Here is a 26,548-nt window from a genome sequence, read left to right as displayed (position 1 = left end):
GTATGTAAAATCTTTATTCGCGATGGCCCGCATATGCTCAAGTATCCTTAACTTAACAGGATTAATAGTACTTCCAATGTACCTTAACATGCAGGGACACACTAGACAGTAGACCGCATGGTCAGTGTGGCATGACATAAATCTGTTGATTTTCTTGCCACTTTTGCAGCCTGTCACCTCATATGTTAATGTTCTTTTGCTTGCTGCGCAGGCTTTGCATTTTCCACAAGGGAAAAAGCCTTTAGCGTCCTTCAAAGTGCCTAGTTGTTTAGCCAGTGGTGGTAAATAGCTGTGGACTATTTGGTCACGTAAGGATCTCGTCTTCCTGAACGTTATTAATGGTACATTGGGAATGTCGGGCCCTACAATTTGATCAGATTTTAAAATGTGCCAGTGCTTAGACATGATGGATCTAAGTTTGAAAGAGTCCGCAGAGTAGGACGTGATCATGCGAAATCTTCCCTCTGTCACCGGGCCTGACTTCTTGACAAAAAGGCTTTTGCGGTGTAACTTCCTGACTTTATTTAAAGTGTCTTGGAGGAGGTTAGAGTTGTATCCTCTCATCAAGAATCTCTCTACGCTTTCCTTTGCCGCTTTTTTGAAATCCCCAGTTTGACTGCAGTTACGCTTAAGTCGCAAAAGTTCCCCGTAAGGGATGTTGTTAATAAGTTTACGGGGATGACTGCTCGAAGCGTGTAATACGCTATTACCAGCAGTTGGTTTGCGGTAGAGTTGTGTACAGATATGTCCATCTCTGACACTCACTTGGAGGTCCAAATAATTGACCATTTCACTGTTTACTTCCCCAGTGAATCTCAAGTGATACTCGTTGTCATTAAGGATTTGTATGTACTGGTTAGCTTCATCAATGGATCCGTTCCACACTAGGAACAGGTCGTCGATGTACCTACTCCATGCCACCACTTTGTTGTTCCATGTGGCATGTCTGGGTGCCCAGGCTACCTGCTCCTCCCACCAGCCTACGAATAAATTCGCATAGCTGGGGGCGAAGCAGGAGCCCATGGCAGTACCAGAGAGCTGACGATAGATGGTGTCCTGAAAGAGAAAAATATTATTATGCAAGCAAAATGCAATTAATTCCAATAACATCTTATTATGCATTGCAAATTTAAGTTCTCTTTTGTTTAGGAAATATTCCACTGCCTGAAGACCTTGTTCATGGTCTATGCAAGTGTACAAACTTGTGATATCCATTGTAATCAGTACGTATGATGGTTGCCAAGTCAGAAGTTCCACCTTCTCAATAAAGTCCGAAGTGTCTCTGATATATGACCTCAAAGACAATACAAAACTAAACAAGTGGTGGTCTAAAAACTTCGAGAGATTCTCGGTCAATCCTCCCATGGAGGAGAAGATGATGGGTCTCCCTGGGGGATCATCCATGTCCTTATGAACCTTGGGTAGGTGGTAGAAACAAGGCAAAATCGGGTTATTAGTCTTAAGAAAAAGATATTCATCCGGATCTAACATGGACTTGTCATGCCATTTTTTGAGCAAGGCGTGTAGACTATTAATGCTTGCTAGATAATCTTGCTTCTTGATAGGAGCGTAGCAAGATGTGTCCTGTAATTGACACATGGCTTCTGCAACATATTTAGGCCTGGACATAATAACTATGTTCCCTCCCTTATCGGATGGTTTGCATACGATCGTTTTATCCTCCATGATGTTTTCAATGGCCAATTGCTGTTCCCTGGTGGTATTGAATTGTTTCTTTTGATGACTTTGTGTTGTTCTCAAGGCCATCAGATCCCTGGTGACCGCATCAGAGAAAATATCGATTGAATCCACAGGGATTTGAGGGACGAATTTGGAAGCCAATTTAAAGTCACTTTTAGGGGCTTCTTGATCGATGTTGATGTTGGTCAGTCTTTGTGTGAGAGTGTTATCCACTGGATTGGTTTCCATATCTCCTTCTTGCCTCAAATTGTTCAGAACTTCACATGCTGTCAGATCGTTTACGGTTAAAAGATCCGTATCTTTTTTATTTTTTCTGAGTTGTTTAACTTCTTTTGCAGTTGGTTTGGTTTTATGAAACTTATGCAATTTGACCTTCCGAATAAATTTATATAAATCAATCCGAGTCTGGGTATACTCCATATTCCTATTAGGACAGAATGTAAGTCCTATATTTAGAACGGACTCTTCCACTGATGTTAATTTTCTTTGGGATAAATTCACAATGGTTAGTTGGTCAGAAGCCCTCACCATCTGCCTCTCCTCTGGCTCCTGGTGATCCTCGTGGTTGCCCTGGTTTGACCACTGCCTCTGCCTCTTCCCCTTCCAGCCACCGCGTCTGGTTTGTCTCCCTCTTCTGGGGGTTTGTTCTTCCCATCTCTTAGCCAACTTTGTTGGATGACCTTGAACTCCTGTTGAAAAGGAGTTTTGTTAGTTGGCAATGCGGGTGTAGTTGTTATCCCTGTTGTTTCATCTCCAGACAGTTCACTGGTAGTGAGGTCGGAATCCGACGTTTCCACTACTGTTTCTCCTCAACATAATCCAAACAAAAATAGGATTAATAGTACTTCCAATGTACCTTAACATGCAGGGACACACTAGGCAGTAGACCGCATGGTCAGTGTGGCATGACATAAATCTGTTGATTTTCTTGCCACTTTTGCAGCCTGTCACCTCATATGTTAATGTTAATAGTCCACAGCTATTTACCATCGCCATCGCGAATAAAGATTTTACATACCCAGTGGCCCGGCATTTTGCCATTAAACATAACAGTGACAGGAGCCTCCTGAGATATTTTTGTTTGGATTATGTTGAGGAGAATCCAAGAGGAGGAAATAGATTGTTGGCACTTAGGAGATTAGAGTCTCGTTATATTATTGATCTCGAGACCAAGGCGCCCAGAGGTCTGAACATGGGAGAAGAACTGGTCTCACACTTGGGTTAAAATATGGATATCAGTGTTATGAGTGTTATGAGTGTTAAACTGTATAATATGATGTTTTGATGTATATACTATGACTGAAAGAAAGACGGGTTTTTGTTTGAAGAAGCTCATACTGAACTGTTTCACACTTGCCACTATAAATTGCTTCTGTTTTGGTTCACACCCTTTGTTGAGCAGTCTTACGGGGCTGCAATAGCCGATCCACGGCAAGATCTACCCGTTCTATACACAGTGAATATGTGATTATCGTCGGGTGACAACGTTGTGTTTACAGCGTTTCTTTCTCGAGGCCACGAGGTTCGGATTCATAATGTTTCCGATTGTATATTATAGGTGGCTGATTTTTGAGAATGCAATCATGCCGATACACGGCAGCCATTTGGGTTTAACTGACCAGTTAGCAATTTCTTTGGGCTTGTGTTAATATTGCACACTTCAAGATGGCGCGCAATATTGTGCCTGGGGCTTAGTCCTTTATTTGTCTTGATTATTTTTACAAACATAGATAATGGTTCCGCCCCTGGCTCTCTGATGTGAATACTGACGAAGGGAGTTTATCTCCTGAAACGCGTTTGTTCTAAATAAACCCCTTGCTGAGATACTGCTGTGCCCGCGAGTGCTGTTTTCCTTTACCCGGCTGGGGATTGTGAGGATTTGGAGCTGTTATGTTTAACGCGGACACCATCGCGGCAAAGCACCCGCTTTAAAGAGTGACTCGTGTTTCTTTGGTGTAAACTTGGAGCTGATATATATATTATATATACATATCTATATATATATATATATATATATATATATATATATATATATATATATATATATATATATATATAAAAGTAAGTCGTCACCAGGAAGAAAGGCTCCTGCCTTTAGAAATGACGAAAAGCAGACCCAGGAATCGGTGCTTAATTAAAGTGCTTTATTTCCAGCCAGCCAGCCACCATAACGCGTTTCGCTTCCACTGAAGCTTGATCACATGGCATCTATATATATATATATCTATATATGAACAGAAACTCTCCCTTCAGAGAAAGAAGCAGAAGCCCTGAGGGGAACTGAGTGAAAAAGCTTTATTTCATCCTGACAGGTCTGATGGCGGCGAATGCATTTCGGCGTGGCCTTCTTCAGCGCCCAACACCAGAGAAATGAGTCACGGTAAGTTGTTGCCTTTAAACCAAGGGAAGTGGGTCCGCTCCTCCCCCAAGCAATCACGCTCACCTGTTGCAGAGCGTTTCCATCCTCCGGACTGCAACTCCCAGGATGCCCAATGTCAGAGGCAGCTTGGGTTGGCAAAATGGGGGTAGTGAAGAAATATAAAACACAACTGCGGGTGAATCAGCAAGTTGTAGTGGCACACACAACGATAGTCCCGAATCCACAGAGCCTCTCCTTGGGTCCCCTCGTACTGCCACAGCCCCTTGCGCAGACAGAACAGATAAGCAGGGGCTGGATGCACAAAGCAAATTGCTCACACAGAGGTAAAATACCTCAACCACTCAAGTCACCCTGTTCAAGAGGCGGGTTGCGGATGTCTTCCATCCCTGGAAAATTGAATATGCCCAGAAGCGTGCCAGTAAAGTCCGCACCCAATGGCGTGGCAGGGGCTTCTGAACTGCGCGACTGGCAAGCGCAGAAAAGGTCAACAGAAACTCTCCCTTCAAAGAAAGAAGCAGAAGCCCTGAGGGGAACTGAGTGAAAAGGCTTTATTTCATCCTGACAGGTCTGATGGCGGCGAATGCATTTCGGCGTGGCCTTCTTCAGTGCCCAACACCAGAGAAATGAGTCACGGTAAGTTGTTGCCTTTAAACCAATGGAAGTGTGTCCGCTCCTCCCCCAAGCAATCACGCTCACCTGTTGCAGAGCGTTTCCATTCTCCAGACTGCAACTCCCAGGATGCCCAATGTCAGATGCAGCTTGGGTTGGCGAAAATGGGGGGAGTGAAGAAATATAAAACACAACTGCGGGTGAATCAGCAAATTGTAGTGGCACACACAACGATAGTCCTGAATCCACAGAGCTTCTCCTTGGGTCCCCTCGTACTGCCACAGCCCCTTGCGCAGACAGAACAAATAAGCAGGGGCTGGATGCACGAAGCAAATTGCCCAAACAGAGGTAAAATACCTCAACCACTCAAGTCACCCTGTTCAAGAGGCGGGTTGCGGACGTCTTCCATCCCTGGAAAATTGAATATGCCCTGAAGCGTGCCAGTAAAGTGCGCACCCAATGGCGTGGCAGGGGCTTCTGAACTGCGCGACTGGCAAGCGCAGAAAATGTCAACATAAACTCTCCCTTCAAAGAAAGAAGCAGAAGCCCTGAGGAGAACTGAGTGAAAAGGCTTTATTTCATCCTGACAGGTCTGATGGCGGCGAATGCATTTCGGCGTGGCCTTCTTCAGCGCCCAACACCAAAGAAATGAGTCACGGTAAGTTGTTGCCTTTAAACCAATGGAAGTGTGTCCGCTCCTCCCCCAAGCAATCACGCTCACCTGTTGCAGAGCGTTTCCATCCTCCGGACTGCAACTCCCAGGATGCCCAATGTCAGATGCAGCTTGGGTTGGCGAAAATGGGGGGAGTGAAGAAATATAAAACACAACTGCGGGTGAATCAGCAAATTGTAGTGGCACACACAACGATAGTCCTGAATCCACAGAGCTTCTCCTTGGGTCCCCTCGTACTGCCACAGCCCCTTGCGCAGACAGAACAAATAAGCAGGGGCTGGATGCACGAAGCAAATTGCCCAAACAGAGGTAAAATACCTCAACCACTCAAGTCACCCTGTTCAAGAGGCGGGTTGCGGACGTCTTCCATCCCTGGAAAATTGAATATGCCCTGAAGCGTGCCAGTAAAGTGCGCACCCAATGGTGTGGCAGGGGATTCTGAACTGCGCGACTGGCAAGCGCAGAAAATGTCAACAGAAACTCTCCCTTCAAAAAAGAAGCAGAAGCCCTGAGGGGAACTGAGTGAAAAGGCTTTATTTCATCCTGACAGGTCTGATGGCGGCGAATGCATTTCGGCGTGGCCTTCTTCAGCGCCCAACACCAAAGAAATGAGTCACGGTAAGTTGTTGCCTTTAAACCAATGGAAGTGTGTCCGCTCCTCCCCCAAGCAATCACGCTCACCTGTTGCAGAGCGTTTCCATCCTCCGGACTGCAACTCCCAGGATGCCCAATGTCAGAGGCAGCTTGGGTTGGCGAAAATGGGGGGAGTGAAGAAATATAAAACACAACTGCGGGTGAATCAGCAAATTGTAGTGGCACACACAACGATAGTCCTGAATCCACAGAGCCTCTCCTTGGGTCCCCTCGTACTGCCACAGCCCCTTGCGCAGACAGAACAAATAAGCAGGGGCTGGATGCACAAAGCAAATTGCCCAAACAGAGGTAAAATACCTCAACCACTCAAGTCACCCTGCTCAAGAGGCGGGTTGCGGACGTCTTCCAGCCCTGGAAAATTGAATATGCCCTGAAGCGTTCCAGTAAAGTCCGCACCCAATGGCGTGGCAGGGGATTCTGAACTGCGCGACTGGCAAGCGCAGAAAATGTCAACAGAAACTCTCCCTTCAAAGAAAGAAGCAGAAGCCCTGAGGGGAACTGAGTGAAAAGGCATTATTTCATCCTGACAGGTCTGATGGCGGCGAATGCATTTCGGCGTGGCCTTCTTCAGCGCCCAACACCAAAGAAATGAGTCACGGTAAGTTGTTGCCTTTAAACCAATGGAAGTGTGTCCGCTCCTCCCCCAAGCAATCACGCTCACCTGTTGCAGAGCGTTTCCATCCTCCGGACTGCAACTCCCAGGATGCCCAATGTCAGAGGCAGCTTGGGTTGGTGAAAATGGGGGGAGTGAAGAAATATAAATCACAACTGCGGGTGAATCAGCAAGTTGTAGTGGCACACACAACGATAGTCCTGAATCCACAGAGCCTCTCCTTGGGTCCCCTCGTACTGCCACAGCCCCTTGCGCAGACAGAACAGATAAGCAGGAGCTGGATGCACGAAGCAAATTGCCCAAACAGAGGTAAAATACCTCAACCACTCAAGTCACCCTGTTCAAGAGGCGGGTTGCGGACGTCTTCCATCCCTGGAAAATTGAATATGCCCTGAAGCGTGCCAGTAAAGTCCGCACCCGATGGAGTGGCAGGGGCTTCTGAACTGCGCGACTGGCAAGCGCAGAAATTGCCAACAGAAACTCTCCCTTCAAAGAAAGAAGCAGAAGCCCTGAGGGGAACTGAGTGAAAATGCTTTATTTCATCCTGACAGGTCTGATGGCGGCGAATGCATTTCGGCGTGGCCTTCTTCAGCGCCCAACACCAGAGAAATGAGTCACGGTAAGTTGTTGCCTTTAAACCAATGGAAGTGTGTCCGCTCCTCCCCCAAGCAATCACGTTCACCTGTTGCAGAGCGTTTCCATCCTCTGGACTGCAACTCCCAGGATGCCCAATGTCAGAGGCAGCTTGGGTTGGCGAAAATGGGGGGAGTGAAGAAATATAAAACACAACTGCGGGTGAATCAGCAAATTGTAGTGGCACACACAACGATAGTCCTGAATCCACAGAGCTTCTCCTTGGGTCCCCTCGTACTGCCACAGCCCCTTGCGCAGACAGAACAAATAAGCAGGGGCTGGATGCACGAAGCAAATTGCCCAAACAGAGGTAAAATACCTCAACCACTCAAGTCACCCTGTTCAAGAGGCGGGTTGCGGACGTCTTCCATCCCTGGAAAATTGAATATGCCCTGAAGCGTGCCAGTAAAGTGCGCACCCAATGGTGTGGCAGGGGATTCTGAACTGCGCGACTGGCAAGCGCAGAAAATGTCAACAGAAACTCTCCCTTCAAAAAAGAAGCAGAAGCCCTGAGGGGAACTGAGTGAAAAGGCTTTATTTCATCCTGACAGGTCTGATGGCGGCGAATGCATTTCGGCGTGGCCTTCTTCAGCGCCCAACACCAAAGAAATGAGTCACGGTAAGTTGTTGCCTTTAAACCAATGGAAGTGTGTCCGCTCCTCCCCCAAGCAATCACGCTCACCTGTTGCAGAGCGTTTCCATCCTCCGGACTGCAACTCCCAGGATGCCCAATGTCAGAGGCAGCTTGGGTTGGCGAAAATGGGGGGAGTGAAGAAATATAAAACACAACTGCGGGTGAATCAGCAAATTGTAGTGGCACACACAACGATAGTCCTGAATCCACAGAGCCTCTCCTTGGGTCCCCTCGTACTGCCACAGCCCCTTGCGCAGACAGAACAAATAAGCAGGGGCTGGATGCACAAAGCAAATTGCCCAAACAGAGGTAAAATACCTCAACCACTCAAGTCACCCTGCTCAAGAGGCGGGTTGCGGATGTCTTCCAGCCCTGGAAAATTGAATATGCCCTGAAGCGTTCCAGTAAAGTCCGCACCCAATGGCGTGGCAGGGGATTCTGAACTGCGCGACTGGCAAGCGCAGAAAATGTCAACAGAAACTCTCCCTTCAAAGAAAGAAGCAGAAGCCCTGAGGGGAACTGAGTGAAAAGGCATTATTTCATCCTGACAGGTCTGATGGCGGCGAATGCATTTCGGCGTGGCCTTCTTCAGCGCCCAACACCAAAGAAATGAGTCACGGTAAGTTGTTGCCTTTAAACCAATGGAAGTGTGTCCGCTCCTCCCCCAAGCAATCACGCTCACCTGTTGCAGAGCGTTTCCATCCTCCGGACTGCAACTCCCAGGATGCCCAATGTCAGAGGCAGCTTGGGTTGGTGAAAATGGGGGGAGTGAAGAAATATAAATCACAACTGCGGGTGAATCAGCAAGTTGTAGTGGCACACACAACGATAGTCCTGAATCCACAGAGCCTCTCCTTGGGTCCCCTCGTACTGCCACAGCCCCTTGCGCAGACAGAACAGATAAGCAGGAGCTGGATGCACGAAGCAAATTGCCCAAACAGAGGTAAAATACCTCAACCACTCAAGTCACCCTGTTCAAGAGGCGGGTTGCGGACGTCTTCCATCCCTGGAAAATTGAATATGCCCTGAAGCGTGCCAGTAAAGTCCGCACCCGATGGAGTGGCAGGGGCTTCTGAACTGCGCGACTGGCAAGCGCAGAAATTGCCAACAGAAACTCTCCCTTCAAAGAAAGAAGCAGAAGCCCTGAGGGGAACTGAGTGAAAATGCTTTATTTCATCCTGACAGGTCTGATGGCGGCGAATGCATTTCGGCGTGGCCTTCTTCAGCGCCCAACACCAGAGAAATGAGTCACGGTAAGTTGTTGCCTTTAAACCAATGGAAGTGTGTCCGCTCCTCCCCCAAGCAATCACGTTCACCTGTTGCAGAGCGTTTCCATCCTCTGGACTGCAACTCCCAGGATGCCCAATGTCAGAGGCAGCTTGGGTTGGCGAAAATGGGGGGAGTGAAGAAATATATATATTTAGATGTATATAAAATCTACTGGCTGTCTCCGGTAGATAGTTATAGTTAGGACCTAGTTTCCAGTTGACGAATCTTCGCGGAATTTTCAAAACTTATGGCCCGCTTCGGTCAGCTCCGTTATTATTTAGCCCCTGGGTGGGCCAAGTCCCGGGGGCATTAAAAAATGTAATTGTGGGGGCCCAGGGAGGCCCCCACAGCCTCCGGGGACCGCCACCCCGGGACTTTTATTAATTTTATTAATGGGGGCACACGCCCCACGCTGCCCCGGGGACCGCCACCCCCAGGGCTTTTATTTTCAACATAAACCTGTGTGGGGTGGCTCGAGCCCCCCCACATGCCTCGGCGACCGCCTCCTCCCCGGGCACTAATATTCAAATTCTGGGGTCCATAACGGACCCCCAAGCCCCAGGACCACCACCTCCCTTGGGCTGTGCTATAGTTGGGAGCGCGGCCCCCTCCAAGATCCCTTGATGGACCTGGGGACCGCCACCCCCCTGGGCCGGCTCCTGCAGTGTCCCGGGGTGCCCACCCCCAGAACACTGCTCTTTGCAATGACAGGGCGGGAGCCGCGTGGCTCCCGCCCTGTCACAGCAAACTCTGCTTTGCTTCATTGAAGCGAGAGCAGAGAAACCTGCTCTCGCTTCAATGAAGCAAAGCTGTATTGCTTTTCCACATGGGGAGATGCATGTCAGCAGCTTCCCATGTGGAAAAGCAATGCTGGTTCCCGCAGGACGCGGGGAGCCGGCAGGGGCTGTGGGGGTATTGCAGCTCCCCCCACGGTCCCCAACGGATAGGGTCTGCCCCGGAGGATGGGGTCCCTGAGGCTAGAAGTGGCCCGGGAGGGGGGCCACGCTGCCCCCTCCCTAAAATGTTTTAAAATAAATAAATCAAGGCCGGCCCTGGGGGATGGGGTCCCCGGGACCAATAGAAGCCTCAGTAGGGGGTCACGCAGCCAACTAGCCCACCAGGTGCCTCCAGTAAGCGACACAGGGCTGCGCTGCAGAGAGGTTGTCCAGGCCATGCCCCATTTTACACCTCTCTACAACGCAGCTCTGTGGCACTTACTGGAGGTACCTGGTTGGCTAGTTGGACCCCAGGAACCCTCAGGATTCAAAGGGACTTAATCCCCCAACTTAAAACAAGCCACGGGGCGCGTTTGTACAGTGGTGAAGGGAGGGGGTGGGGCCTGAGGTGACATATGTGCAAACACGCCCTGTGGCGCGTTTTAAGTTAGAGAATTCATTCCCCTTCAATCCTGAGGGTCCCCTGGGGGCCAACTAGCCCACCAGGTACCGCCAGTAAGCACTTCAGGGCTGCGTTGCAGAGAGGTGGTCCAGGGCTTGCCCCTTTTAACACCTCTCTGCAACGCTTCTCCCTGCACTTTTCTTCATCAATAAATAAAACAAGTTTCGTTGAGTGCACTGCACCCCCAAATGCGATGCAGTTTGCGCAACGAAATTCGTTTTATTTATTTAAATGTTTACTTATCTGTAAAACTCCGTAATCCATACATTACTACCCCCCACCCTGCCCCTCCCCCTCCCCACGTCACCGCCCTGCAGGTACTCCCACTGCCGGCCGTGGCTGCCTGCTTGTAAGAGGTTTTGTGAAGTATTAATCAATCATGTGTGTTATAACTGTTACTTTTATATCACATTTAATGTGTTTGCTATAGCACTGTGTGGGAAAGTAAATGTATGCCTTCCATATTTTAAGTTTGCACGACTTTTTCGTACTAAGGTCCTCATTACAACTAGCCGAGTGACAGGTGTGCTAGTTAGCACACTTAATAAATACGGATACCGTAGGGTACATTTTTCCTTGGGTGCGATAAATAGTACCTGTTATGAGTGTATTCCCTAAAATGGAGCATAACATGAAAATATTGGTGCTTACCCAACAAAATTCACATGTTTAAGTGTTTACTGAGCATCTCTCCAGAGCAGCCGAAATTTATCAGGGGATGTGATTTTATTGCAAAACTTATAATTCAGATATATGCGATACCAGGAGTTACTGCACATATCGGAATTTATCAGCCAACTCATTACGAGGACCCGCAGTGTGCATGTATATTACCCATTTTTGCTAAATTACAAGATTGAATGATCTCATGCAAATGAGCTAGTTCATCTTAATCTTACATGATTTTGTGTTTCCTGCTACTGTGTGATTGCGCTTCCCGTTTCATCATGCCAGATCAGATAATATCCTAAACCTGGATATGGCACAATATATTGACCCAAGCTCATCCTTCCCCTTTTCCCAAAGGGAACAGAATGTATTTTAAGCCAGAGCCAGTGGCGTAACATAGGCCCCCCCGCAGTGCGGGGAGCCCCGGAGCTCCAGGGTTCCCCCTCAGTACAGTACCCTGGCCTGAGTGCTCCTGAGTGAGTCCAGAGGGCCCCCCTCCATGTACTTTGCAGGGAGGGCGCCCCTGGAAAGAGCACTGCTGCTGAAGCAGCATTGTTTTTCTGTGACTGTACAAGAGAGCGCAAATGTCACCTTAAGTTGCATTCACAGCACTCACTGCCACCATTCTCCATCTTCCACTATTTTATGCGAGTCAAAGAGAGACGCGCCCTATCACTCTGAACAAAATTACCAGTCCGCAGAGTAGCATGTCCTGAAAATGTTGTTTAGGCTTTGATAACTTTATTTCCTTTCGCTGAAGCGCTTAAAGATTATATAACAATAGTCAAAATAATCAGTCATGATTATGTTTATGGACAATGAAGACCAGATACATGCATGGTAAGTGAAAATTAAGCTTGTTTCTTTAAATGAATCTGTGAATTCCAGAACAACATAACATGAATATTCATCACATTAATGGGATACCGAGTGCTTAATCACTGTGAGGATAGCGGAATAAACATAAGATAACCGTGCATAATGATGAGGAAAGTGGTGCATCTTTGCATGTTAATTATTCTTCTGGGTGATGATCATTGCTAGCTGTGCTGCTAGGCATTGTAGGGTGCTTAGCTTAATTTTGAAAAATGAGTGAAGCATGCATCATGTGCAGCAAACAAGGAAGCCAATTACAATCAAAGTTGCTAATGTTTGTAGATTGCATGGAATGATACAGGGCGGGCAATCAAATTAATTTGAGATTACCTTTATCTATTTACTCATGTAGTGATAGAGGCCCAGAACTAATAAGTAATGCAGTTTACTTTGAACACATCCATTGCTGTAACATTTCACCTGCAATAATAACTTTCATAGCTATGGCTTCTATTGGAAGCCATTAGCTTGAGCAATTGAATAGAAATCCAGATATTCACTACTATGACATAGCAACAGTGGGAAACAAAAGTAATTTCTCTCTTTTGTGATGTTACCAGGGAAACACTTGTGACCCTTTTGTTCTCTTGACTCTTCAAAGACGCAATCGATGCTACAAAATGGTGGCTGCCGGGCCCACCTTCTTCCAACTATTCCAGGTCTCCGCACAGGGCCGGACTGGCCGTAGCGGGCACGGCAATCCCTCGGTGCGCCGCACGGTTGGGGTCGGTTTTGGGCAACTGGGGGCCGATTTTGTTACAGGGCCTTTTATGGCCCTGTAACAAAATCGGCCGAATACCGGCCCCAGCAAAGAGCTCGCGGGACCCCCAACCCCTGTGGAGGGAGGGGCCGAGCACCTTGCCAGGGGCGGTTTTGGTTGCCAGTCCGACCCTGTCTCCACAGACCATGGAAAAGGAAGAGAGTGTGGGAACACACTACCTGCACACGACACAACATTTCCGTGTCAAGGCTGGTCTCTGCAGACTCACTCTCACAATGGAAAACCATACTGGGCTGGCGAGCCGCTCTTACAGAGCCGCTGTAGTCTTGGGGGTAGATGTATCAAAATTCCATTTTGCGATTTCTTAATAGCGATTTTTAAGGAATCGCTATTTAGAAATCGCAAAATGGAATGTATGTAAAAAATCGCTATTTTTTAGCGATTTCTTAGTCTTCCTTATTTGCGAATTTGCACTTTGCGAATTCGCAAATAAAGAATAATTTCCCATGCATTCCTATGGGCCAGGAGGCCCATAGGAATGATTGCGAAATATTTCTCAATTTGCGAATCGCATTTTGCGAATTCGCATATTGAGAATAATTTCAAGTGTGCAGGGATGTCTCAAGACACCCTGCTGCACCCCTGAAAGTTACATGTGTGTGCATATGGCGCACATACATGCCCTATGGGCATGTATCTACGTCACATGCCACCTTCACAAATGCCAAATAGGGCATTTTTAAATGAAATCGCAAATTACCACCAACTACAAGTTGGTGGTAATTTGCGATTTCTTCACAAAAATTGCAATTTCAGAACCCCACATACATCGCATTTAAGGAATCGTAAAGTTTGAGATTCCTTAAATGCTTAGTAAAAATAAGGAATCACAAATTATTGCGATTCCTTATTTTGCGATTTTTTAATACATTCCCAGAAATGCAAAAAGGCCTTTTACGATTCGCAAAGGCCGAAATTAGCAGAATTTCGGCCTCTGCGAATCGCAAAAGGCTTGAAACATCTACCCCTTGGTGCCTTCTCTAAGCTCTCAAGGTGAGACCACAGATAGCTGGTTTGAGTGGAGGGGATATGTTACTCACCTCGGAATATGGGGTTACATTTAAAAAATGCCTAGGTCTCCTTCATACCACTTTCCATTTATTACATGCTACATGTAAACAGAATGTAATATCATCATAAACTTCAGCTCAGTTGTTGGCTCTAGTTGTCGCATGTTTTTGGACAAGCACAAAATACTATATATTCATGAAGGGTGTGGTGGGCGTAACAGAATAATACTTTTGTAAATTGGCCACCAGGAGATAAAAATTACAGACCAAAACATTGTCACCTATTTCAATCTTTTTGAATATATTGACATTATTTTTTCAATACAACAGTTTGTTTTAGAAAACTATATTTGATCTACATGAATAAACCCTAATTCAATGATCAGTTTCTTTGAGAAAAACCTGTTCAATCTACATGCATGACCCTTTGCTAAATTCAGAACTGTGTCTAATTTTAAGAAATGTATAGCTTTCTGTGTTCACCCATGGATTTCATACCCGTTTCCACCACAAACTGCAAGTATGTAGAAACCACAATAAAATGGGTTAATGGACTACTACTTAAAGAAATGCAGAAACAATAGTAATAAATGACTGCTTTTTACACCTCTGGTTGTTCCTGAGAGCGATGAAGATTGTGATCTTAGCACAAAAAAAATTTGTTAATGTCATTTTTATAAAAACGAATGTATGATTATTTGTACATCACTACTAAAAAACACATTGCCATATTTTGGCTATTTTCCTACTTCCCTCCAAAATAATCCACACATTCACCTCCCTATTTATCTTCATTCAGCTTTTCAGTAGGAAGGTGTTTGTCTTTCTTCCACCCACAATTGTGGGACATTTCAAGATGGGGAGCCCCAGATGGGTAAGAACTTTGAGAAAGGGCTAGGCCATCCACCCTTGAATAGCCAGATAGAGGTGCATGGATATCTGGCGGGAGGTTCTGAATCCATTTTGAAATGGGTATATGGGCTATAATTGATGAATCTGCCACTGGGGGTCATCAGTGGATCTTACAAATTGACTGTTGGGAATAATAACAAATTGCACAGCGAGTTTCTACTAAGCATAATGGTAATTTGCAGTGGTCATAGGTCGCAAATCATATTAGGGTATTCTGTCTGGATCAACCAGAGTGTAACCATTTACTTCAGATATGCCAACAAACTGACCATTGAAAACAATCGAAGAGGATCTAAATGAATCTCTTAATGGTCAGTCATCTTCAGTAATGGTGCTCTAAGGGTCACTATCTGCTGTCTTTTGGTTTCAACTCAAGCATGTGCATAATTACGTTCTCACTCCATTGCTTTATGCACTTGGTATCTCACATATCCAGTACTACTTTCACTTGAATAATTTTTGTTATAATTTCTGTTCAGGAAATCGATTGTTGTTTTCACTTATAATCCACTGCCCTAACAAGTGCATATTGCCGTAAATTGTAATTTTATTTTATTTATTGACAAGTTTAATATATCGCTAGTCAGACCCGAAGGTATCGGAGTGCCTTACAGCTCGAATCACTCGTAGGATACATTAAGCAAATTAGTATATACAGTGTCCCAAGGCGCCTCGTATAATATCGACCTGGAGTGCAAAATGTCACTCGTAAAGTAAGTTATCGCAGTAGAATGTAAAGGGAACAAATGACACTTATCACAGTAGAATGTACAGGGAACATATGACGCCTTGCTTAGGTAGTCATAGAGAGCCCAGTGACTCACTGAGGGGTTCGATTAGTGAGGGGGGGGCGGGAGGTAGTCATGCGGAGAGTGAGGTAGAGGTCATTGATGACAAAGTGTCCATGTGCTACTATGGTTAGTCTTCGGTGACTGGTTTGTAACTATCAGTTTCGGAGAGATTGATTGAGGAGGAGGTCCTTGAGCTGCCTTTTTAATTTTATGTAGGAGGGGTTAGTCCTGATATGGACTGGAAGGGAGTTCCATAATTTCGGTGCACTTCCTGCGAAGGATCGAGATGCGTTTTTTTGTCTGCGAGATTTCAGGGGGATAAGGAGTAGAGTGTTTGTACTCATTAGGGTTCTTGATTGATTGGCCTTCTGGAGTTTAGCAGCCAGGTAGGCAGGTTTGCCCGTGTGCAACACTTTGTGCATGAGGCAGGCGGTTCTGAAGTTGGCACGCAATTCAACAGGGAGCCATTTTAGCTCTCTGAGTGCAGGCGAGATGTGATCATATTTCTTTTCTCCAGTGACCATTCTGGCTGCAACATCAGAGTTGATCTGAGTGGAGCAAGATGGGATTGTGCTCCTCCTGTGAGGTTTGCAAGCCCGTAGTCCAGTCTGGACAGTACCAGGGATTGTGTAGCTTGTTTGAGGTCACTCGGAGGGATGAAGGGTTTTATTTTGTTGAGTAGTTTACGAATGAGGAAGGCGCTCTTTGCTGTGTTTTTACTGTGTTTGTTCATGTCTAGTTTGGGGTCCAGAGTGATTCTCAATGATTTTGCAGAATCAGCTAGGGTGAGGTTGTGGTTGAGAACCTCGATGGCTTTTATCCATTCTGTGATTTGGGGGTTCTCCTCTTTGTTGGAGACGAGGAGGACGTCCGTATTGTCCTGATTTAGTTTTAAGTGGTTGTGTGAGAGCCAGTGCTGGACTTCACGTAGAGTGGCGTTCAGTCTCTTGATGTCTTCGATGGAGGAGGTTTGCCAGATCAATTTGGGTATCGTCTGCATAGAGGTGGTAGGAAATGTTGGGTTTTTTGAGTATGGAGGTAAGGGGCTCCATATAGATGTTGAAAAGTTGTGGGGAGAGTACTGATCCTTGGGGGACACCCCTACATACCGGTAGTGGGTCAGACGAGAAGTTCTGGATTTTTATACTTTGGGTGCGGTTCTGTAGGAAGGAGGTGAACCATTGTAGGACCACCTCCTCTGCTCCCACCCTTTCTTGAAGTGCTTTGATGAGTAGTTTGTGGTCAACCGTGTTGATGCCTGCCGATAGAGCCAGGAGTATGAGTAGGCAGCATTGGCCTTTATCCAGAGATTTGTGCATATCGTCTATTACATTTAGGATCGCTGACTCTGTACTGTAACCTTTTCTGAACCCCGATTGATGAGGATCAAGAAGGTTGGTGCTGTCTAGGTGTTGAGTGATTTGGAGGAGAACACATCTTTCCAGAATTTTCGTTAGGACGGGAGGTTAGAGATGGGTCTGAAGTCGTTCAGATCGTTTGTGTCAGAGCCAGGTTTTTTCAGTAGAGGAGTGACTTGGCCGATTTTGAGACAGTCAGGCATGACTCCAGTACTCAAGGAGTTGTTTATAATCTTATTCCAGTGCGGGGCTAGACATAGTTTGAGCTTGTTGGCGAGTTGGGTAGGTAAGGGATCCATGACGTGTGCTGAGGGTTTGGTATTGGAAATCATTTTGATGACTTCTGCTTCGGAAATGGGGTTGAAGGATTTTCATAAGTTAGGAGGGTGCCTGGGTGTGATATTTTCTGACTCAGTGGGCATGTAGTGTAGCTCCTATATCTCTGACAGGGTCTGCGCATTGGAATAATATACACTATAGTTTTGACATAGGACTGAGGTCAGTATGTCTCTATAGAGTACTTTAAACTTAATTACTTGTGTGTGCCAGCTATCTCTGACGTCACTAGAAACTTCTCCAATAAACAAGAAGGGATTTGTTTCTGACAACCACATAAACATGACAACTTTGTTTCCCTTAGAGTCGGACCAATGTCGGAATCGTGGAAACAATAGATAACAGTTTCACTCAGTCAATCGTGCATGCTTCGTTTCTACAGAGTTTGCACAGAAATAGGGAGACGGACGTTTCAATAAAAAGGGTTTATTGAACAGTCTTATTTCTCATGCAAGAGATATGAACTGCTACAATCGTAAGACAGAAATGCAAAGTATAATACGTACAGCGTTTACAGTAGGTTAAAATATTACTGTAAAAGCATGGTTTGCAGCTATGACACATATTCATAAAAATACATACTTAAATAACACAGGCTAAAATACTCATCTGGTGCTTCTAAAATAACCCTACCCCAGTCTACCTAACCTAAGTGTAGTATGAGGGAAGAAGTAGGTGCTGTTTAGCTATAGTCTAGTTTAGCCAAGAGTTGCCAAAAGTTTCTCTATGTTGTAGTCCGCTCCATACCTTAGAATGAGGGATGTTGGAATCTCTTTCCGAGTCTCGATCTCTAACACCCCGCAAGGTGAGTCAGAAACACTGGAGCTGGATTCTCTGCAAGGATGATAAGAGTGTCTGGTCAGTGCATCAGTTGGGGACTTGACTTCCTTCCGAACGTGCGGTGGCGAGCCACGAGATGCAAGTAGGCAGCTGAACCGTAACGTGGTTTGCCATGGCAAGTGAAGGTATATTTATACCTTGAAGGTATTTAGGAATGCCAGTATTGACGTAGAAGTCGGGCATAAGAACGTCATGAATGAACCCCTAAGGAATAGATGTTCATGCATAATAAAAGAGTTCTTGGAGAAATCAATATCCAAGCAAGGGGAAGTCCTAAAGGCTTAAGAGTCTGGTTTTCCAAGAACTCGTTGTGACGTGGATAGACGGATGTAGTTAATCATGCCTGTATTTGGTTAGCATGAGCAAAGCCTAAATAAAGGCTGGATTTCTATGCCTACAAAAGGGCAATGTGAATTGTACCTATGTAAGGGCATAATCGGGAAATCTATATACAGGATCTAAATCGACACACAACAGTACTTCCAAGGAGAGTTCTATCTTGGAGATTTTGTCATTGAAGAAATTGGCAAAGTTGTCACACAGGTTTTTGGAGCCATAACTTGTGTCATAGGAGGTTTGGAGGTTTGTTGCCTGATGAGGCTGAATAGTTCCTTAGGTCTGTTCTTTGTTTTGTCAAGAGCATTGCAAAAGAAGGATTTTTTTTAATTTTTTATGTGTTTATTGTATCTCCCTCTTACTGCTTTCAGTCTAGCTCGTAGGATTGTGGACGGGTTGTTTTGCCACAGTCTTTCTGCCGCTCTTAGTTTTCTTCTTTCTAAGTTTAAGTCTCTATTGAACCATGATCTCGAAGGAACGTTCCTGGCTCTTTTTAGTATCAGGGGGTCTATTTGGTCCATGATGGAGGTCATAGTGGTGTTGTATTGAGAAGTGAGTTTTGTTACTGAGAGTTCACCTGTGTGGATGGGGAGGAGGGAGCTTACCCTCTCCTCTAGGTCTGCAAGTGGAATTTGACTTAGATTTCTAACTCAGCGCGGAGGGTCCCGAGTGCAGGGTTAGTCTTGGATCCTTTGGTTTAGGTGGAACAGAATGATATGGTGATCCGACCAGTCCACAGGAAGGTATGGTCGATGGAGACTATATCTGTATGAGCGATAATGGCATCGAGGACAGAGCCTTTGATGTGGGTTTTCTCTATGCAGTGTTGGGTGAGATTGAGGTTGCTTAGGAGATCATTTAGCGTTTTGATTAGCGCAATGTTTTCATCTTTCCAGTTTAAGTTGTGGTTGCCTAGAATTATGTTTTTTGAGTCTTGGAGTGAGGCATGAGGAATGAGTTAATAGGTTGGAGAGGTGTTCTCCGAAAGAGGAGGTGTTTCTTGGCAGATGGTAGAGGAGATGACAAAGTAGTGATCTCCTCTATGACCAAAAATCACGGGTAAGGCGCGTTACCATTCCCGAAAATCACGGGCAAGGTGCGTTAGAGGAGTGCACCTTGGCAACACCTGCGTCGCGTACGCGCGTTGCCAAGGGGCTTTCCTCTCCGTCACTCTTCGTCAAAAACAGCTGATTCAAGACGCGAGCAACAGTTTACATTCGCGCTCGAGCATCTAGTCAGCTGGTAGTCTCTGCACCTCGCTTTTTTGGATCGTTTTTTCAGGATTAACCCTCTAATTCTTCCCTCATTATTTCTTTGGGCCCAACCACCTCCACTCTTAGTGAATATATAAAAAATATATTAAAAAAAAAAGAAGGGAAAGGGAATATTGTTTATCTGTTCTAAAATATATATACGAAGAGAAGAATGTTGAAATTGACCCAGAAGAAGAAGGTAATGTGGAAGAGAGTGTACAGATTTCCAGTACAGATAATTTTCAGAAGGAAATTGCCACGTTTCAGGTGAAATCAAGTGAGAGGCCTAATTTCACTTGTGTGTGTTGTCGACGCACTTATTATAAGAATCAGACTAAGTTAGTGGATTTATATGCAAAAAGTGAAAGGGAAAATAATAGTGAATGGAAGGATTTCGCAACATACTTGATGGTAGAAAATTGTTTTGATTTGGGATCGGATCAACGTGTGTGTACTTATTGTTGTAACAAATTAATTCAAAACCAGATGCCTGCTAGAGCGGTTCATTATAATCTGGAATTGGTTGACATTCCTTCTGAATTGAAGGATTTAAATACTTATGAATCTATTTTGATTCAAAGTGTCCATCCCTTTCAGGCTATTGTACGAAGGGAGCCAAAGACAGGGAAATTGCCTCCATCAGATTTACAGAGAGGATTAAAGGGAAGAGTTGTTTATTTGCCTCCAGATTTGAAGAAAAACATTAATACAATTGGAGTAGAGAAAGTGGAAGAGGAACCTCTGGTTATCTTAGTTAATGGGGTTCCAACAAAGAGTAAGAAAATCTGGCAAGATTTAGTGGATGTTAGGAAAGTCAAAAAGGCAACATTGTATTTGATGAAAAACAATAAGTACTACAAGAATGTATATGTTGCAGAAGAGGAAGTAAGTGAAGAAGAGGACAGCGATTTGTGTGCTGGACAAATTGAGAAAGTAGAAGCCTCTAAAAATGAAGAAATATATGAACATTATAGTGTTCATCCTTTGCATTCCAAGGAAGTCATGGGGAATGCTATTGAGTTGTTTCAAATGAAACAAGCCAAAGGGAGTCCCATTAGTGTTTGGGAGGAAAGTTTGGAAGCTCGGTGTTTCCCACAACTATTTCCAACAGGTCAAGGAGGAAGATATGATGAGCGACCTGATCAAATTCCTGCTTCTGAATACCGGACTTTACGATTGTATGCAGAAGATCCTAGGTTTCGTCAATGCATTCCCTATTTGTTTCATCTACTGTTTGAAAGCGATCTGTCTGGACTGTCATATGCAGTGAACCACATCTTGAAAAGTGGTATACAGATGCAAAATATCTCAGCAAGGGACTTTATGGATAAAGTCAATGTGCAAGACAGTATTTTGGATTCTCACCTGATTAATCTCATGGCATGTCAGCGTGGTACTAATGAGTACTGGTACCGTCGACATGGAGATTTAAAATGTATGCTGAGGAACTTAGGAACTCCCACATGGTTCCTCACTCTCAGCTGTGCCGAGTATGGCTGGGAAGACTTACTTGAATTTCTACGAGAGCCAAATGGAAACATTGAAAATATCAAATTCAAGACACCCGGAGAACTGTGCTCTTTGGATCCAGTGAATGTATGCAGGTACTTCAATCATAGATTTGAAGCTGTGATGTCTTTCATCATGAACAAGAAAAATCCACCTCTTGGAGAGGTGTTGGATTTCTTCTGGAGAAAGGAGTATCAAGCAAGAGGTGCTCCTCATATACATATGCTGCTATGGATCAAAGATGCACCCACATTTGGAACAGATCCGGATGACTTAGTGATGAGTTTCATAGAACAGTATTCTACATGTGCTGTTCCAAAGACAAAGGAAGACAAAAGCCTAAGAGAACAAGTTTTACGCTTTCAAAGCCATCGTTGTGGAAAGTACTGTCGTCGTAAATTCAGAAACAAGGACAAGTTCTACACAAAATGTTGTTTCAGCTTTCCACGACCGGTGATTTCTAAAGGAAGAGTGAACAGTTTGATGTCTTCGCTGCGACATAATGTGACGAGGAAATCACCCAAAAATACATACAATTTGAAAAGAAACGAAGAGTCCAAGTACATCAATGAGTACAACCCAGTGATTTTGTCCATGTGGAATGCTAACATGGATATACAGTTTGTGGCTGATAACTGTATGGCTGTGGCTCGGTATGTGACATCTTACATCACAAAAAAAGAAAAGACAGAATTGAAGGATATGTGGGAGGACATTTCCCATGAAAAGAGCCTCAGTAAGAAATTGTACAGTTTCAGTCTGAAGATGTTGTCGCATCGAGAAATCGGAGCTTACGAATGTTCTGACCGGTTATCTTCAGCAAGTCTCTATGCCAAATCTAGGAGTATCATTTGGGTGAGTCTTGGTCTTGCTGCAACGCGCAATCGAGTTCTGAAACCTGTATGGGAAATTGAGTATTTGGCGGAAAAGGAGCCAAACAGTACAGATATTTTGAAGACCAACATGTTGGATACATATTATCCAAATAGAAGCAGTCACCTCGAGAATGTTTGTCTGTATGAGGTTCTACAAAATTACATATTCAAGAGGAACATCAAAGAAGATATTGATAAAGGAGTGTATGCTGTAATTGGAAGTGAGGGATGTCTGGTCAAGCAAAGAAAATGGCAATTGGTAAATCATCGAAAATTGAGTGGCGAATCTCCTGAAAGAAAAGAGTTTTTCTATTTAGCTCTTTTGCAACTTTTCAAGCCTTGGCGTGCAGAAGAGGAACTGCTTGGAGATTTCCTCTGTTACGAAGACTCTTTCAATGCAGCCAAGGAGACCATAGAATGTCCTGTTTTTCCAAAATATCTAGAAATGTTGAATGCGGAAATCGAGCAGGAAGCAACAATTGCAGCCGAGATTGCTAGAGACAGTTCTCAGGACAGTCAGAGTTCTGTTTCATTGAGTCAGGATCCACTAGGAGGACCAGTTATCGAAAATGAAGCTGCCACTGCCATGATTGAAGTGGAAAGAGCCATGGCACATGCTCAGGAGGATGCGGTTAACTTAGAAGATTTGGAAAGACAACTCAACGTTGAGCAGAGGAAAATATATCACGAAGTTACCAACCAAATTGATCATGGATTAAGTCATGAGAAGAAACAGTGCTCATGTACGTCGTTGAAGCCTGTCCGACTACGTGAGTGGAGAAGCAGGAACTGGAAAAAGTTTCCTCATTAAAGCAATTTCATGTTATTTGCAGAAAAGGACTGAGTCATCGCTGTCTTGTGTTGTCACCGCTCCAACTGGACTGGCAGCACATAACATTAAAGGTATTACTTTGCATCGTCTAGTGGAGCATGATAACAAATTACAATACCACAAGTTATCTGGAGATGCTTGTTGTGAAGTTTCAAGAGTCTTGAGGAAAATGAAACTTCTTATCATTGACGAAGTAAGCATGGTTTCCAATGTCATGCTTGCCTTTGTGCATTTGAGAATGCAAGAAGTTCTTAAAACAGAGTATGATGTGTTATTTGGTGGCAAACACATCATTGTTTTCGGTGATCTTCTGCAGCTGACAGCAGTGAAAGGACAACCAGTGTTTAAACTACTTACACATGAACACACCAGGAAGTGCCTAGGGAGCATTGGCAACGTTAATATATGGTTAAACTTCAATTATGCTGAACTGCGTGAAAATATGCGTCAAGCGAAGGATGAAGATTACAAGAATATTCTACAAGAAGTTAGAATCGGAAAAGTGACCGAGCATGGGAAAGAAGCTTTACATGCACGATTACTGTCAAATTTGTATCCAGAAGAAGACATTCTGCCAGAGAATATTTTTCGGAAAATTACTGAGAAGAAATCTGGAATATGTTTGATGCCAACTCTAGCAGAATGTGCCATCTTCAACAACAACATTTTGAATTTAGAAAAGCAAGAGATTGTGAAACTGGAAGCTATTGACAGAATAGAGCATATGGGAGCAACAATTATTTTGTCTGAGAATTTGAAATCTAAATTGGATTCATTAGAGAAGACTATATCTAAAACTGCTGGTTTTGAAAAGACTCTGAATGTGTGCTTAAATTGCCGTATCATTTTGAGAAGGAATTTAGATGTTGAAAGAGGTCTGGTAAATGGATCAATGGGTAATGTTGTTGATTTTGAGAAATACAGAAATAGAGATGGAATTGAATTTTTAAAAATTAAATTTGATGGCATTGAGGAAGTACAGCTAATTGGTCGTTGCTCTGCTAGGTTTTTGCTTGTAAAAGACTTATATGTTCCCCGTAAGCAGTTTCCTGTTTGGTTGGCATATGCGGTGACAATCCATAAATCGCAAGGTTTAAGTGTAGACAGTGCATTGGTGAACATTGGCAGTTCTGTGTTCAAGGAGGGTATGGCATATGTGGCATTGTCACGAGTCAGAACTTTATCGGGATTGTACTTGATTGAGTGTGATGTCACAAACATTTGTGCGGATCTAGATGTGTTAAGGAATACAATAGGTTAAGAAGAGAGTATGCGCCACATTTGCCTCAATATCCTTTGTTTGAGAAACGTGTGGGAGGCCGGAAACGAAGAAATGTGACCAATAGTAGGGAGGTTGTAGCAAAAAGACGAAAAGTCGATGAACCCGAAATTATAAGCAGAAAGAAAATGGATTCTGTTGAAGATGTTGTTGGTTTTCAATTTGAAAATAGTTCTGGTGTCAACTGCTATGCTAATGTAGTGGTTAATGTTGTCTTTTCTCTAGAAACTTTAAAAGAACAGATTGTGATCAATTCGGATCAAAGTTTTTGCTGTTTACTGAACTCTGTGTTAGAGAAATGTAGCACTGATAGAACAAAAATAGAAAGTGTGTCTGAAATTCGAAATCTGTTAGACAAATGTTCAGGTCAAACGCAATTCTCTCAAAATATTCAGCAAGATTGTCAGGAGTTTTTAATGTATATGCTTGATGTATTGCAAGATGAAGGTGTAGATGTAGATCATTTGTTTGGCCTTTCTTATCAATGGCAGCATGACTGTGAGAACTGTAGGGTATCAAGTACTACTAGTGTAGACTCAGAAAGATTTATATATTTAACTTTGCCAGACAGTAAATCAGTGTCCTTTAATAAGCTAGTAAAAGCAGCCGATCACAACATGGAGTGTAGCCAATGTAAGTCTGCAACGCTGTCCACATTATTTATACGAACATATGGCCAGTATGTCATTTTAATGTTCCAACGATGTAGGCCTGATGGAACAAAATTGACAACTTTAATCAAAAATTTTGTGGCTTCGCAGTTGTCAATATCAGGAAGGACTTTTGTAACTACAGCAATTATATATCATGACGGTCCTTCAACAACATCAGGACATTACACAGCTTATTTGAAGTCTAAAAACGGCTGGTCATTCTGCAATGATTCTGTTTTAACTTTTGCCTTTTGACCTTAAAAATTCTTACCTGGTGTTTTTACAACCAAAATTTTAGGGAAAGAATCTCGGGATTTGCTCTGAGGAATTTCAAGAGGTTCTAATGGCTCCTACACTATTTGGCCTTGAGGATAAGTGTAGTACAGAGTAAAAAGTTATTTTTGAGTTTTAAGTAGTTCCTGAAAAAAAAGAAGGTTTTCTTACAGAAAGTGGTGAGCACGGATTAGTTAAAGGACAACAGAGTATTTCCCTAAGCAAACGGTGTTCTTACCATAACACTTGACGTCATGGAAAAATAACTGCACTTTGAATGAGTTCAGAAAAACTGTTTCTTTTAATAAGTTAATTTAAGCAGCCAATCAAAACATGGAGTACAGGTAATGTAAGTCTGCAATGCTGTCCACATTATTTTTAAAATCTTTTGGTTATAATGTCATTTTAAAATTCCAACTATATAAACCTGATGAAAGTAAGTTTTCAACTTTAATTACAAATGTTGTGGCTACACAGTCGTTGATTTTAGGAAGAACATTTGTAACTGCAGCTATTATATGATATAATGGTCCTTTGACAACATCCGCTTATTACACAGCTTATTTAAAATGTAAAAAAAGCTGATGTTTCGGAAATGATTCACATTTGACTATGAAACAATGTTGCCTTTTGACTTAAAAATATTCTTACTTTCTGTTTTCAGAAGAGAGAATTTTGGGTAGGTAACTGGCCTATAATGATTCTAGGAGTTGATATAATTTTATGTACTGTTTTAAATTGCTTTGTGATTAAAAGTGATGTAGAGAATTAAATAATTGTAGTAGTCATAGAGGTAGTGTAAGTGTGCCTCATAGTAAGCAGTATCAGTGTCATAGGAAATGTGGAACATGAGTGAGCAGCAAGAAGGGTGAGATATTACTAGTACAGGATTGTGAAAGTGATCTTGAACGTTTTCCTTCTGAAAGTTGCGGAAAAAGAAAATGACGGGATTTGCTTAGAAGAATTCCAAGAGTTATAAATGGCTCTTACACGATTTGGCCTTGAGGAGAAGTGCGGTAGAGAGCGAGAAGTCATTTATCGTATGTAACATATTTGTCAAAACGATGGAGCTTTTCTTTCAGAAAGTGGCGGGCTGAAAATAATAACAGCACAACAGAGTATAAGCTGTTCATAGGACATCCTTCGACGTCATGAAAAGTAAGTTACTTTTAAGGAGTTCTGATTTCTGATTGGTTATGTTATATGGGTTTTTTAAACACAATCATTTTGATTGTGGTTTTTTTTCCCCGCTGTTATATGATGAATACCTTCAACTCACTCTTTTTAGTGAAATTTGATATATTCTGAGAACAGCAAAAATAAACCATTTAACATGTATAATTAATTCTGTACTTTGTATAGTGAATTTTAATTTGTACTCGTCTTATCTCATGCTCACTC

The sequence above is a fragment of the Lissotriton helveticus genome, chromosome 1_1 (assembly GCF_964261635.1).
Source record: "Lissotriton helveticus chromosome 1_1, aLisHel1.1, whole genome shotgun sequence".
In the NCBI taxonomy this organism is placed as follows: Eukaryota; Metazoa; Chordata; class Amphibia; order Caudata; family Salamandridae; genus Lissotriton; species Lissotriton helveticus.
Note: the sequence above shows the minus strand (reverse complement) of the source record.